Below are 15,780 nucleotides of genomic sequence, written 5' to 3' on the forward strand. Positions count from 1 at the left end.
TTGATGAAACCTTGATCAGCGGCTTAAAATCATGGAAGCTTCTACGATATACAATCCGACATTTTTTTTTAAACTATGTATTAAGAAAATCCACGTGCCAACGTCCTTTTATAATAAACAATATTTTTTTTTAGAATTTTCCACGTATATTGAATAATGAAATATAAGCACGCTCACCTTCATTTTTTTTATTTATAACAAGGCACATAAATAGTTTGGGTAATTGGACTCTGTCGACTGATAGATTAAAGGCTTTCGGTGAAATTATTTTCATATGAACATAATAAAATGTATTATTTTCATTTGAAGAGTCAGCGTGTTTTCATCGTTTATATTCAATATGTAATGGTTAGTTTCAGTTCGATTAATTTAAATGTGGGTTGATTCGAATGTAGGTAGCACAACTAGGTAACGGGTGGGGGCGGCCATGTTCTTTATACGAGTACGTCACATCCTATTTCCATTTTGTTTTAGGTGGAGGTGCACTATGTATTGTTTAATGGTCGAGAGCGAGACATTAAGTAATATATTGTAACAACATGAGGGGCGTTAGGCCCGAATGTTTTTACAATATATTACGCAATGTCGTAAGCTCGAGACCATTAAACATCTTAAAATACTGACACTCCGCACGAGCTTTTATTAGTCCAATATCTCACTGGTTTGAATAAAGTACTATTGGCAAGTTGCCCGTACGATTATTTGAAATAATGGTACGCCAACATCAAAGGGTGACGTCACATCTGTATTTTAAGAACAGTTATTTCGATCGCCGCTTCTGATGCATTTTTCATTTTAGATTTGTTGAAATATTATTAATGACTTGCAGTTTAAATAAACAAATTTCAAATATTATTTCAAATTTCCAACATATATCATATTATTTTCAAATTTTCAAAATATGTCAGATTATTTATTAAATTTTCAAAATATGTCCAGATTATTTTCAAAATGTATCAGATTATTTTCAAAATTTCAAAATAATTCAGATTATTTTCAAATTTTCAAAATATCATTTTCAAATTTTCAATTTTCAAAATATCATTTTCAAATTTTCAATTTTCAAAATATCATTTTCAAATTTAAAAACAATTTATCAGATCATTTTCAAAATATCAGATTAATTATTTAAAAATGATGTCAGATTAATTTATTTAATAATATATCAGATTTTATTTAATAATATATCAGATTTTATTTAATAATATATCAGATTTTATTTAATAATATATCAGATTATATTATTTATATATCAGGAAATTGTTTATTATTGAGCAACGTTGCAAATAGTATTCTTTAACACAATAAAAAGCAATAGGATTCTTAAAAAAACCAAAAAAAACAATTATTGTTTATTACTGAGCGACGTTTCAAATAGGATTCTTAAAAAACAAAAAACAATTACTTTTTCTTTCTGAGCGACGTTTCGAATAAGATTCTTAAAAAAACAAAACAATTACGAGCGACGTTTCGAATAAGATTCTTAAAAAAACAAAACAATTACTTTTTCTTTCTGAGCGACGTTTCAAATAAGAATATCTATTCCTTAAAAGGCAATTGTATATTACTGAGCGACGTTTTAAATAGGAATACCTATTCTTTAAAAAGCTATTGCAGTTTATTATTCTTTATTGATCTGACATGAAATTAGTGAATGGGTCCAGTCCAAAACGTCCAATGTGCTGTATAGGCTCTGTGCCCCGTGAACTATGCATATCTTTAATTTAAAGCGACAGGGTGAACTTATTTCGAATTCCAACTGGTAAGGGCCCCTTTAAGTGCACGTGCCTATGTACACCGGGCCTTGGTTTTTGGTATTCGAAAGACTAGACAATGTCCATCATAGGTACCCTGTTCTGTACCACTGACAAGTTAAAACAACGCCTGTAGATTGCGAGGAACCTTCTTAACCACCACCGGAGAGGCCAACCGCGCGATCTCCAGGGAAACCTTCGGTTATCGTGATTCCTTGACTATGGTCGAACTAACTGAATCCGAATTTCATTTAGTCCGGACCATAGTCCGAAAATACTAAACCATGCTATTGTGGCATGGTCGGAGTAGTTCCAAGATGGCGGTGTCGATGAAACCAAAGTGTAGAATATTTAAAAAGAATCTATTTTTGTTAAGTATATGATTTTAGGAAAGCTTGAATGAATTTTAAATGGTTGCTACCTATTTGATCAGATATTTTTTGTCTCGTATGTTATGTCTGAATCTATGTAAGTCTAAAAATTACGCACAATTTCAATACTTGCGCTATGCAAAAAGTAAAGTCAAATTACAAGGAATTTTGTCGTCTCTAAAATTAATTTGAGTCGCGCAAATTTAACTTCATGAAAGTATTATTTGTTTATTAAACTATATAACACAGCGATTCATTATCCTCCATGGAGAGATTATAGACCTTCCTTGAGCTTAAGGTTTTTTTTTAGGGTTATGCTCTAGGTCTAAAGCAGAGTGAAATGACATCACAATGTTCCTGGGGGCAGCCGTCTTTGAACAGACGATAGTCCGGACCATCCGCGTTCGGTTTTTAGTTCCGACCGCTAGTCGTGAAAAAACTATAACCGAAGGTCGCCCTGGTTAGCGAGCCACTAGTTAGTCAAATCCCAGAAGTACCGGAACGAAACGCCCGACCTCCTAGTTAGCGAAGCACCGTCTTACTCACTGAACCAGTTAATCAAATCCCGGAAGCACCCAAACCCAACGCGCGACCACCGTCTTACTCTCTGAACTAGTTAGCCCAGCCCAGGAAGCACCGGAACCAACCGTGCGACCTCCTAGTTAGCGAGCCACCGTCTTCACTCACTGAACTAGTTAGTGCAGCCCAGGAAGCATATAGGTCAAAAAAAAGTATTGAATGTGTTGATCTAATGTGATGTGTTATTTCTGATAGTGATCGAACAACTTCTATACAATTAAATTATGTGTGTACAGACAAACCGGAAGTCAACATGTTTACTAATTGAAGTCCATATTTAGCCGACTGTGTTGACATTGGAACACACAATCGTTTTATGGTATTATGTATGGACGTAACATTTAAAAGACGTCAGATTGTTCCCCAAACCAACATCTAAAATTCAATTAAATCAACAATTTTACTTTGGACCCCAATCAGAGTCTAGCCATTTTTAAGTCGCAATTAAAACAAGTCAACTGTTACACAATATCCAATAATCCATTGTCTGAAATATTTATCCACAGATCTTGCCCTCAAATATCAAGATCACACTGGGGAGATCCTGCACTTCGATAACATTCTCATCATGTGCGACATTTAATGGGCGTGGGCATGCTTTTAATTGGCATAATCAGGAGATAAGGAATGGTAAAATGTTTCGCATTTTCTGTATTTATTATTTACCAGGTGATGTCTATCAGTTTAAACAACAAACCCATCTCTTTCATATCAATAATTACATACGCTGACATTTAACATGTGCTTTGATCAATCGACGAGGGCCGTTGTTCAATCAAACGACAGATTACCATAGTCTTTGTGGTTTTGCCGAAGTCTAGTGATGGTAGACTGCTAATGAAGGATAATTAACAGAACGAAATAAAAGGCATTTCCTGCGTATCTCACCTTTTTGGATATTTACGATATCTATCTCTCTTTCATCGTAGCTCGTAAATTCTCGGTCGTTATTTTTAGCTTTTCTCCTCTAGGCAAATAGTGACATCATCACGCACTGTGTATAACGACACGACATCGTGGTTTGTACATGTGCATGGAATATAGAATTTATAAGTTTCCAAACACGCATCGCTATGCTTTCTGAAATCCCCGCGAATGTTGTGTAGAGGACGTCATCGCAAATTGTGTGCACTTCGGTACTGCGTCACACTACAATAGTTCCTTTCAGAACTGAAACGTCATAAAACATGAATCAAAAAGAGTAGACACCATTTAGGAGTACCATATAATTAACCGAAGTACAATCTTACTGATAAGATGTAGGCTTAGTCTATCAGGTCACGCCCACTTCAGCTAGGGAAAAAAAACTGTTGTTGGCAGAGAAAGTTCTGCTACCTGGCAAGAACAAGTGTCTAGTCGTTCCGATTGGATGGAATATTGGGGTGCCGTGTACACATTGGCGTGCACCTAAACGATCCCTTGACAGTTGGAATTCGATATAAGAGAGAGAGAGAGAGAGAGAGAGAGAGAGAGAGAGATGGATAAAATCCACTCGACACAAACTAGGTCATTTCTGGACTAACAAATGGATTAATTTTATTGCGCGTAGAAGTCTTTAACAGTGGGAAGAAACCGGAGGACCCGGAGAGAAAACCCTACTCCTTGTCACGTACAACCAGTGAATCGACACCATGACAGTTGACTCAATGACGCGCTAACAATTCGGTCATCCAACCCCGAGCTAGGATGGAGAATTTGAGAGAGAGAGAGAGAGAAAGAGAGAGAGAGAGAAATGGGGTTTAACGTCCACTCGACACAAACTAGGTCATTTCGGGACTAACATATGGTTTGATTTTATTTCACTAATTCGCTTGCGCATAGTCTTTAGCAGTGGGAGGAAACCAGAGGACCCGGAGAAAAGCCACGAGGTTGGACAGGTGACCCTACTCCTTGTCACGTACAACCGGGGATTCGAAACCACGCCAGCCGACTCAATGACAGACTTTATGATACAGCGCGCGCACGCTAACCATTCAGCCATCCACCCCCCCCCCCCCTGGAGAATTTGATCAGTACGTTGAGGGAATAGATTTATCAATGGCGAGACTTTTAGATTTAAAAGAAGATATTGTCGGCAAGTTTCTGGTAGACAGATCATGTTAATTCCATTCGCTAATTGTTATGAAATGAAATGAAATGGGGTTTAACGTCCTACTGTTTTGCTCCTAACTTGGCTAATGAAGACGGGCATACGCCATACAGTATGCTATGAGGGACATTTTGCCCGGACAGCGGCAATACGGCCTACTCTTTTATCGAATTCCAACTGTCAAGGGATCTTTTACGTGCACGCCAATGTGTACACGGCACCTCGGTTTTTCGTATCATCCGAATGACTAGACAGCTGTCCTTGTATGATGGGTTAAAGGAGGGAGAAAATAAAATAGCTAAAGAAAATATCACGAACCAAAACATCATCTCACATAACACCTATTTTAAAATCCTTACATCGGCTCCCAATTCCAGCTCGCATCAACTTTAAGGTCCTGTGCCTCACATACCAGTGTCTACGAAATCTTGTACCCAGCTATTTATCAGAACTACTAACACTGTATCAACCAGAACACTCCTGTCGTTCCATTGTCAAAACTGAAACATTTTGGTGACAGAAGTTTTAGTGTAGTTGGTCCTAAATTGTGGAATGATTTACCTCTTAAAATCCGAAACGGCGAAACTATGGCTACTTTTAAATCTCAGCTGAAGACTCCCTTATTTCTGGAATGCTATGGGAATTTGACTCTCTGTTCAACTATTGCCCCATTGCGCTTTGAGCAAGCGTTTGGATGGATTTGGCGCTCTACAAATGTACATTATCATTGGTCTGTACAAATATGCGGAGCTTTGTTCTGTATTTCTTAGACTATATGGATTAATATTTATACTCAAAAAGTAGGGGATATTCAGAAACAATACAAAACTGCGGAAATGCACCGCTGTTTTTATTAGAGGTAATCAGTGTATGTTAATAACAGGCCAATTGCCAAAAGTGAAAATGGACGTTTTTGATTTTGTCTTAATAATGAGTAATTGCTCCACCAATCCTCAGACATTCAGCAATTCGTCGTGGTATGCTCCTAATCAACCGTCCAATCACAATTTGGGGCAATCTGACCCACTCCTTTTGCAGTGCAACGGCCAATTCTTGCAGTGTTGTCGGTTGACGTTGACGTCGACGAACACGTCTCCCGATCAAATTAGACGTAACACACTAAAGCAAAGTTACGCTAAACAGTAAATCTTATGCAAGAACCGATAGGAAAGCAAACATGGATAGGACAAACCAGCACGTGGCAGTTTTCATCAACCCTTCCTTGAAGTGTCAAATCTGACAATGAACCCCTCCCACGTGTATGGCGCTATTGCGTGTCGCATGTGCAACTCAGTGGTTCTGTTGGGGCGATAAGTTCTTCATCCGTGAACATACTTTCAAAGCATGTCAAGTGTCCATGACTATTTATCATATCACAACCTGCATAGGTATTTGCATTTCAATATCCCCTACTTTTCTTTGAAGAGTATAGTATCCGTTCAAGCAAGTAATCACGATTCTGGAATGATGGGTTAATTATTCACAGGGGCACGTCCACGAATTTGAGCAGATGGTGGTCCGGGACTGAGACAGTGTCAAGTTTGGTGCGAGGTCTAGGAAATGAAATGAAATAGGGTTTAACGTCCTACTGTTCTGCTCCTATTCTGGGCTAATGAAGACGGACATACGCCATACAGTGTGCTATGAGGGTAATTTTGCCCGGGCAGCGGCACTAACGCCTACTCTTATATCGAATTCCAACTACCAAGGGATCTTTTGCGTGCATTCCAATGTACACACGGGACCTCGGGTTTTCGTATCATCCGAAGGACTAGACAGCTGTCCTTGTCAGGCCCTCCGTCCTGCATTACTGACAAGGGGGAACCACGCCGGAAAATCTGGATGAACTTTCTCGGCCAATACAGGGATCGTACATCCGACCTCCAGGCTAGCGAGCCAGCGTCTTACCCACTTAGCCACGTGATCCCCGCGAGGTCTAGGAGATTACCCGATACTGTTATGCAATCAGAAACTGTGAGGCAATATGTCTGCTATTAAGGTGTATACATGTATCAATCCTTATTAAAATGTATCACTTGAGTTGAGGGATCATTGATCAAAGCTTAGCCAATGGAATATAATTGGTCTTACTACCAGAAACTTGCCGACTATATCTTCTTTTAAATCTAAACGTGGCTCCGTGGATAAATGCGGGTGTTGATTGATCGAATGATTTGCGCGTCTTTGAGTCAACTGGCGTTGTTTCGATTCCCCGGTTGTACGCGATCAATGATCATGTGTGCAATGCAAAATAAACAAAACCCTTCAGCTTGGCCATATCAGATCCATGAAAATTTGAAACAGGCGGGAGCAATGTTCATTCCTAATGGCAATCGTAATATTCACCATTACAAATTATGATATTTTAAATGTTCGATGCAAGACCAGTACAAAATATCACAGGTAGTTGTATTAATGTCTGTATCAAACGTAAATAATAACTTAGGTGGCTACACCGATGTCTGATTATAATGTAGCAGCACCTCTGGTAAAGAATGCAACAAGGTTAAATACAAATGGATACGGTGACGGACTGTCCAGTTTGCCAGCTTGCCCAATGGCAAGAGGGCCTCTTTAGACATTAGATAATATATTTAAAATATAAATTATCAAAAATATAAATAGAATTCTAATTACAGCTTTTTGTTTCCACCGACATATTTTTGGAAAATTTAATTTATTAATTTTAAAAATTAAATGGTATAATTGTATTGGTGGGTGGGCCCCCTTTGTCTCCTGGCAACCAATATTTTCAGACCCAGTCCGCAACTGAATGGATATTTATTTTAAACAGATGTGGAATGTAACAAAAACAGACTTGTACATTCCATAAAGTCTTGAGGTACATTTGTTGATGACTTGTACATTCCATAAAGGCCCGGGTACAATTATTGGTGACTTGTACATTCCATAAAGTCCTGAGTAAATTTATTGATGACTTGTACCTTCCATATAGTCCTGAGTACATTTATTGATGACTTGTCCTGAATACAATTATTGATGACTTGTACCTTCCATATAGTCCTGAGTACATTTAATTGTTATTCTCGAAATGACCCCTCTCTCGCGGCATCAATCACAAGTGTGGTAGAATCGGTTTCCATTTCATAAAGCCAAATTCAAGTAAACAACGAAACCCAATAACTTTCAAGCCTCTGTGTGGCATTTTTCGGAAATATCAAAGCCCAAGAAAAGGAAGATATTTGTTTTTGCTATTGGACATTAGGCAAAATACGGGCATTAGACTAGTGCGTAATGATTGCAGCACCACACAAACAAACCCCGGTTAGATCTACTTCATAAGGCCAACTTCAAGTTTGGTCAAAGGTCACGAGATAGAAATAGAGCTAGCGCTAATCCCAACACTAACCCTAACCCTTGACCCACCCGTAACACTTACCCTAATCCTACCCTACAATCTCACCAACAATCACGTGACCTGTCAAACCTCGTGGGTTTTCTCCGGGTCCTTCGGTTTCCCCCCACTGCTAAAGACGCCTACGCGCAAGCGAATTATTGAAAAAAAAATAAACCATATGTTAGTCCCAAAATGACCTAGTTTTTGTCGAGTGGACGTTAAACCCCATTTCTCTCTCTCTCTCTCTCTCTCTCTCTCTCTCTCTCTCTCTGCTAGGATCTAGGTTGGTTTGTGTTTATCATCGTTTCCACAATACTCATATCGCAGACATGACAAGACCCACGTGATGTGTCTGAACTTCAATCACCGGACAACTAGTCACATGGCAAGAGGGTTAGTGTTATATGATAAGGCCAGCTCAATGTTTTGTCAAAGGTAACTGGATGTAAACGGGGCTAGCGCTAATCCCATCCCTAACCCTGGACCTAGCCCCAATGCTTACCCTAATCCTAACCTACAATGTCGTCAACAATCACGTGACCTAACCTTATTTGCATATTTACATCTCGGCGGCCTTAACAAATAGATTTAGCCATGACAAGAGACCAAGCACCTTAAGCCAACTAGTTGTTTTATGTACCAAGTCGGACCAGATGGGCAGGCTCTATTTCTGTAACTTTGCCGCCTGTAAAAACTGATTTAACTTTGTGACTACATCTAAGGTGTTTAGACCATCAATTCTTAGTTCACAAATTGGACACCTTCATAATCAGTATCTTTCTAGCTTAATGTATCAACATCACGGCTTGATAGTATTATCTCCCTTTAATTGGTTTGTTAGAGAAAAGATACATATTGCGCGTTTTAACCAATGGTTGCCTGTCTTAGCAATGAAATCACCGGTCAGCTTAGAGAGAGAGGAGAGGAGGGAGGGAGGGAGAGATAGAGAGGAGGGAGGGAGAGAGAGGGGGAGGGAGAGAGAGAGAGGAGAGGAAGGAGGGAGAGAGAGAGGGGGAGGGAGAGAGAGAGAGAGAGAGAGAGAGGAGAGATAGAGAGGAGGGAGGGAGAGAGAGAGAGGAGGGAAGGAGAGAGAGAGAGAGGAGGGAGGGAGGGAGAGAGAGGAGGGAGAGAGAGGAGGGAGGGAGAGAGAGGGAGGGGGAGAGAGAGGAGGGAGGGAGAGAGAGAGAGGGGCAGCGTGAGAACGAGAGAGGTGGAGAGGGAGGATACAAACACAAATTATTCCATTCTGAAACTCACATATATATTTACTTCTATAATCGGTTATACATTTTGGCGTGTACGTAAACAGATCCTAATTTGCAATTCGATACAAGTGTAGGCCGTAGCGCCTTTCTCCGGGCAAAAAGTCTCATTGTGGCCCACTGTATAGCGCAGTAATTCTCAACCAGTGTGCCGCGAAATTTTGAACGGCACTCTTAAGAAAATGCGAAAAACCACGTGATCCCAACTGGTGTCTATACTGGTAAGTTAATAGCTGTGTTTTTCTTTATTTAGTTTGAGTCATTCGTTGTGTCTATGCCTAGTCTCTGTCCACGGTTGTATGCCGACTATGGCTTGCCATGTTTTTATTTTGCAAAAATTCAAATATTTTTCATGTATATTTAGCCTGGTGTGCCATCTTATCATGTGTTCCAAGGTGTGCCATTGGAACAAAGAGGCTGAGAACCACTGTATAGCGTATGCCCACCTTAATTAGAATAGTTCGTGCAGGAAAGTAGGTCGTTAAGACCAAGTTCGAGAAAGTTTCTTGTGGTTTTTCAAATAGGTCGTTAACTCCCATTTCATTTTATTAAATATTTTACAAAGTTGTTTTGGGATGGATAAAAATGTGCAGTATATATAGTAGTTAATAGTTATATATATACAAGCATAGTAAGCATTTTTTAAAATAATAAGCAACATTAAAGAGACAAGCCAAAATTATACATAGAATAGACGATAAAATACTATTTGATCGAGATTAAAATCTGTTTCACATATCTATAAACTTATGGAAGTGATTAAAAATGTTAAATCACTGATCAACAAATGTCTGGTCGTTTATCTCACCATATATATGCATTGTATGCATTAGTTTGACTGTTAAAAAAATATACCCTTCTCGTACATGATGTACGGCATGGTGTTCGGGAGTTTTCAAATGCTATTGGAGTTGCCTATCCTTGTTTGGAAATTATAGTCGCGCTAAACCAGCCTTCTGACCGCTCTCCGGTTCCTTTGCGGGACTGGACTATCAAGACTATTTTTATTAGACATTAAAGCCAGTCAGCATACATCAAATTCAGACGATCATGGGTTGCTTAAACCTTGAAATGTCTACATATAAATACGAGTAGTGTTCTATTCTTGGTAACGATGCGATCTTCTTGAACACTCTTGCTTGGATATTTATAGTAACCTTGATTATCAATTAATTCAACATGCCTCTTTAATTGACAATCGTTGGTGTTTGTTGTATATTTTGCAATTCTGCCCTGCACAACTGGCAGCTGAAACGGGGTAGGCCGGAAAAATCCCGAGGAACTTTATTGGTCAACTCCGGGAATGCATCTTGGTGCCTTCGGTTTATTGAACCAGTGACGTAAAAAAAATGGAAGTTAGCAGATAATCGAACTTAGATATTATTTGATAAATGGAGATCTGATGTAATACATGTTCTGCAGCTGTTGAACTGTGTATGCGTTCACTTGTTCGTCTTCCAAATATCTTAACTTGACTATAAACTTAACGTATTTACATTCATTCAATCATTATTATTCTTTCGTTCGTTCATTCATTCATTAATTCATGCAGCAATTCAACACCCCATTCATCGAAAACCGTAAACACACCACCTACGCATGTGGACGATTCCCGTCAGCAATAACCGCCATGTTGGTTTTGGCAACACTACAGAAACCACGCGCCATTAATTAATCTAATGAAAATAAGTGGACGCGGCGGAAATAAACGATTCCTGTTGGTTTTGATAATAAACGGAAATTACACGTGTTGACGACCTATATCACATATCATTATTCAATTTACAGATACGGCTACGACTACGACACGATTACCTCCCCCGATCAATAGTCAAAAGGGGGATTTAATACGAAAAATTAAACCAGACAATCTCCTAATAACGCGGCAAAGAAAACAGGTCTTTCCCTGGGCGAACGAACCCTACAGGAAATACGGAGTCAGACAATTAAGCAGAAAGGATAAAATTACAAACTTCATTCTTTAGTCTACGGTTTATAAATAAGCTAGTCAAATTTTGGAAATGGAAAAAATAAAATTAATTTAATTTTTCTAAATTTATTAGTAAACAATATTCGGTTTATTTAAGGAATTACCATAAAATCACGTCTGGCAATCTTTATCTTTGTTTTCTCTATCAACCAGTGACGAGTGATTTCAGATTTCTCATTCACTTTACAGAGCAATATCTAAAAATGTGTGATCAGGACTGTTGAAATCTTCTGAAATTACACATAAATAAAATCTGATTAAAATACAGAGCTATATTTCGTTTCGGTTTTTTTATACTTTCGATGGCCTACACTACATGAAGATCTGACCGGTTGTAGTGATAGGTCATACGAGTGAATTTTGACCCTATGACGTCAGACATTTGATTAATCAACCAGCGTTGATGTTTCAAATGGGTTAGCCACAGTTCCGTTCACCTCACACCAAAAACTCGCCGAAACAGACCGTGTCATTATATGACAACTCTTCCAGATCCTAGTGTAGTAAAGACAAGTAAAACGAAATTATGAACTATAAAAATACGAAACGAAATGTTTTCGCCATAAACTACCCCCGCATTCTGTTGATTTTGATATTTTCGGAAGCGCGGTGGCTCGTTAACAAATAAGTTTCGGTATCGCTCACGGTGTTGGCCGCGAACAATCTGATGGATTTTTCAGCTTGATTTCACACCTTGACTGTGGTGTAGAACAAAGGATTCGTGAAGACCGTCTAGTAGTTTGGATAAGACAAATAAAACTCCGTATGCTTGGTTGTTGCAGAAAAGTAGGACGTTACATCCCCATTTAATTCTAATTCGTTTTGTTCTAACAGAGATATTCCCCGCTTGTACGTGGCAAGGAGTAGGAACCCGTGTCCAACCACATGGGTTTTCTCCGGGTCCTCCGGTTCCCCCCACTGCTAAACAGTACCCCTCCGCTCCAGCGAATTATTGAAATAAAATTGAACCGTGTGTTAGACCAAAAATGACCTTGTTTGTGTCGAGTGGACGTTAAGACCCTCTCTCTCTCTCTCTCTCGCTCTCTTTCTCTCTCTCTCTCTCTCAGACTGATACCGTTGAAAGATATGAATGTTTCCTTTCTAGCTGATCTTTAATACATTCTGAAAGAGTTAGCATCTTTTAAAGTTGTTTTGATATGTCCGACGTGTCTGGTAGACGGAATGATGAAAGATGAATTGTTGATTGTATCAGGAGAGACCAGTCTAATTATAGAATAACTAATTTGCTTATTACATGACCCCACTTCCACCATTAAAACAGGAAGATACGCTCGCAATTTAATTAATTAAGGCCATAAACGACATTGCCCGATTTACCTTTTTATGTCCTTATTGATTTAAGCAACGACTTAGGCCTCATTGTACATAAACGAATTAATTCTTATTGATAAATCGAAAATATTTCCTCTCTCGACAAATTTTGTTGGACATTGAGAAGGTCGACTTTAGTATTATCAGACTAGGTCATTGGTATTGGGTTCAACTTGTGGCGGTAGTCGTAATGTTATAATTGATATCTACATTACACGAGTCCGTTGCGAATCTTCCAGTAGGCGATAAGAAAAGTTTTGAGATGAAATCGGAAGTGAATAAATAGCGCGTATTAGCTGACACTAAGATGCTTAATCAAGCATAACAACTTTTAATATATCACTTTGGTGATTCTAAAATTATACCATATTTCTATTTTTAATTTTCTATATTGTACTCTAATATTTCAATTTTTAATTATTTATCTATTTCAGTATTTTGTTATGATGGTTATGAAATAATACAATATGTGTTTTGTATGATAATCCTATTATGGTGGTTCTAAAAGAGAGAGGGGGGGGGGGGTAACGTCCACTCGACACAAACAAGGTCATTTCGGAACTAACACATCGTTCAATTTTATTTCAATAATTCGCGTGCACGTAGAGGTCTTTACTCTTTAGTATTGGGAGGAACCGGAGGACCCGAAGAAAACCCACGAGAATGGACAGGCGACCGTACTCCTTGTCACGTACAACCGGGGAATCGAAACCACGCCAGTTGACTCAATGACAGACCTTATGATAAAGACCCTGTCACTTGATGGTAGCTACTCTGTCACATTATCGCTAACCATTCAGTCATCCACCCCCACTAGTCCTAAAGTAAAAAAAAATCATGTACTTTTATATGATAATTATAAAATAATAAAATATTTGTACTTTTAATATTATACTGTGGCGATCACATTACGGCTGTCTCAAACTGTAACGCAATACAATAATTATAAATTTCTTTTCATTTCAGTTTGCCTTGTATCATTATAGACGCGGTTTCATGTGCAGTGGACTCTGGTCCCTTGCTTTCATATGCAACATAAATTGACGCATCGTGGTCTTTCAGTAGGTCATTAGGTTTCGACTCCCTGCATAGTAGACATCCAGTCACATCATGGTAGACACCCCGTGACATCATGGCAGACAACCATTTACAACTGTCACTGCATAGTAGACACACTGTCACGTTATCGTGATATACACACCGTTACATCATCGTAGACTACATGCCACACTATAGTAGACAGTATGCCACACTATAGTAGACAGTGTGCCATACTAAAGTAGACAGTATACCACACTATAGTTAATAGCGTGCCACACTATAGTAAACAGCATGTCACACTATAGTAGACAGCATGTCACATCATTGCACACATCCTAGCATATCATGGTAGACACCCTGTTACATCATCATGATAGACACTGCACCAGGGTAGACATAATACGCGGTCTGTCCAATCGTTAATGAAAATTGTTATTTTTGTTATTCGGGTAATAATTCCGTTCGCTTTACTTATTACTATTACAATTGCAACAATTACATTTATATTTTTATGATCAACCTAAAATGTAAGGATTTATATATATGCACTCAAAGAAAGAAAACAAAAGCCCAAGAGAGGAAACTTAAACTCGAGAAAAGGAATCAGAAACGCTGGAAGACGACCAAGACCAATGGCAGAAATCGCATAATGGCGTTTTTCTAACAATTTAAAGATTGCTAGTAAAATAGAAAGTGATCCGCGAGTATCGTAAAACACGAATTACCATTGATATACTATAATATCTGTCCGATACAATAAAGATAAAAGTCGAGAGAAAACTCAATAATTGTCCTCAACTCAAACAATTTTCCGATTGTTTTTCTCATAACCGGTCTCCTCAACGTATCGCTCTTATTATTATGGCAATTCTTATAGTCCGGTAGATACTTTATTATCGCATGTAAATCTTGGATTTATGAGCGGTCCAATATGTTGGTTTATTTGCTGTGTTCTAATAATGCCATTATAATATTATGTTACATTGTTCCATGCGTTACTTGCGTTGTTTATATAGACATTATTAAAATGTCAACATTAACAGACAAGGTGCGTGCCAGTAATTATGAATAACAGGCTCTGTTTAGATGTTTAAATATTTATTAAGCAAATTCGGTTACGTTTTTTTCTTATGAGAGCAATAAGCTCCCAGTTCTGAAATCCAAACAAAGTTCTGATAAGGGCCCTATTTCTCGAAAACTTAACTAAAGATACAATCCAAATTTTAGTAGATACTTCAATTTTGATTGGCTAAGCACTAAAATCAATCAAATTATTAACATTTGGATTTGATCTTAGTTAAAATTTCGCGAAACAGGCCCCTGCTGTAAAAGGTATATTTGTTGAATGCAGCAGTATTCGATCTACAAGAAAGAATGCGATTTAAAGGGACAATAACACTCTTGCTGGCTTGACAGCCCCAGAAAATAAAAAAATAGCTTTATTCTAAGTACTAGATGTGTTAGTGTCCTACCTGTTGTGTAAATTATCCATTAAATCCTATTTTACTTGTCCAAAGGGTTCAAAAATATTTTTAAATCCAAGTCACATTTGAAAAGCTTTACGTCAGACTTTTCAAATCATTTAGTTGAATTTTTCCAATTTTTTTAAATTAGGTGTATTAAGATGAAATTTGTATCATCAATTAATTGGATTATTGTAAAATAGTACAATTTGTTGACCAGAATAAAGATTAGGACATATTATTCAGTTACAACAAGAGTGGTATTGAGCCTTTAAAGTTTCCGGTCTCAATACTCGGTTCTTGTTGAAATTTTAATTTCAACATGAACCGAGTATTGTTAAAAAAGTAAAATTTGGTAAGGTTAATAAGTCGAGAGATCTTGGAAGTAACATCATATCTGAAGATGAAGAAATCTATTTTTTAACTACTTGCGTTACTAAAACCGAGAGGTGGGCGTCTAACGCTTGCGCTTTAGATAAGATATTTTATTCAGTCAATTGGCCTGGTTTCGATCCCAAGGAAGTATGCTTGCCTACCCAAC

The sequence above is a fragment of the Patella vulgata genome, chromosome 6 (assembly GCF_932274485.2).
Source record: "Patella vulgata chromosome 6, xgPatVulg1.2, whole genome shotgun sequence".
Taxonomy (NCBI): domain Eukaryota; kingdom Metazoa; phylum Mollusca; class Gastropoda; family Patellidae; genus Patella; species Patella vulgata.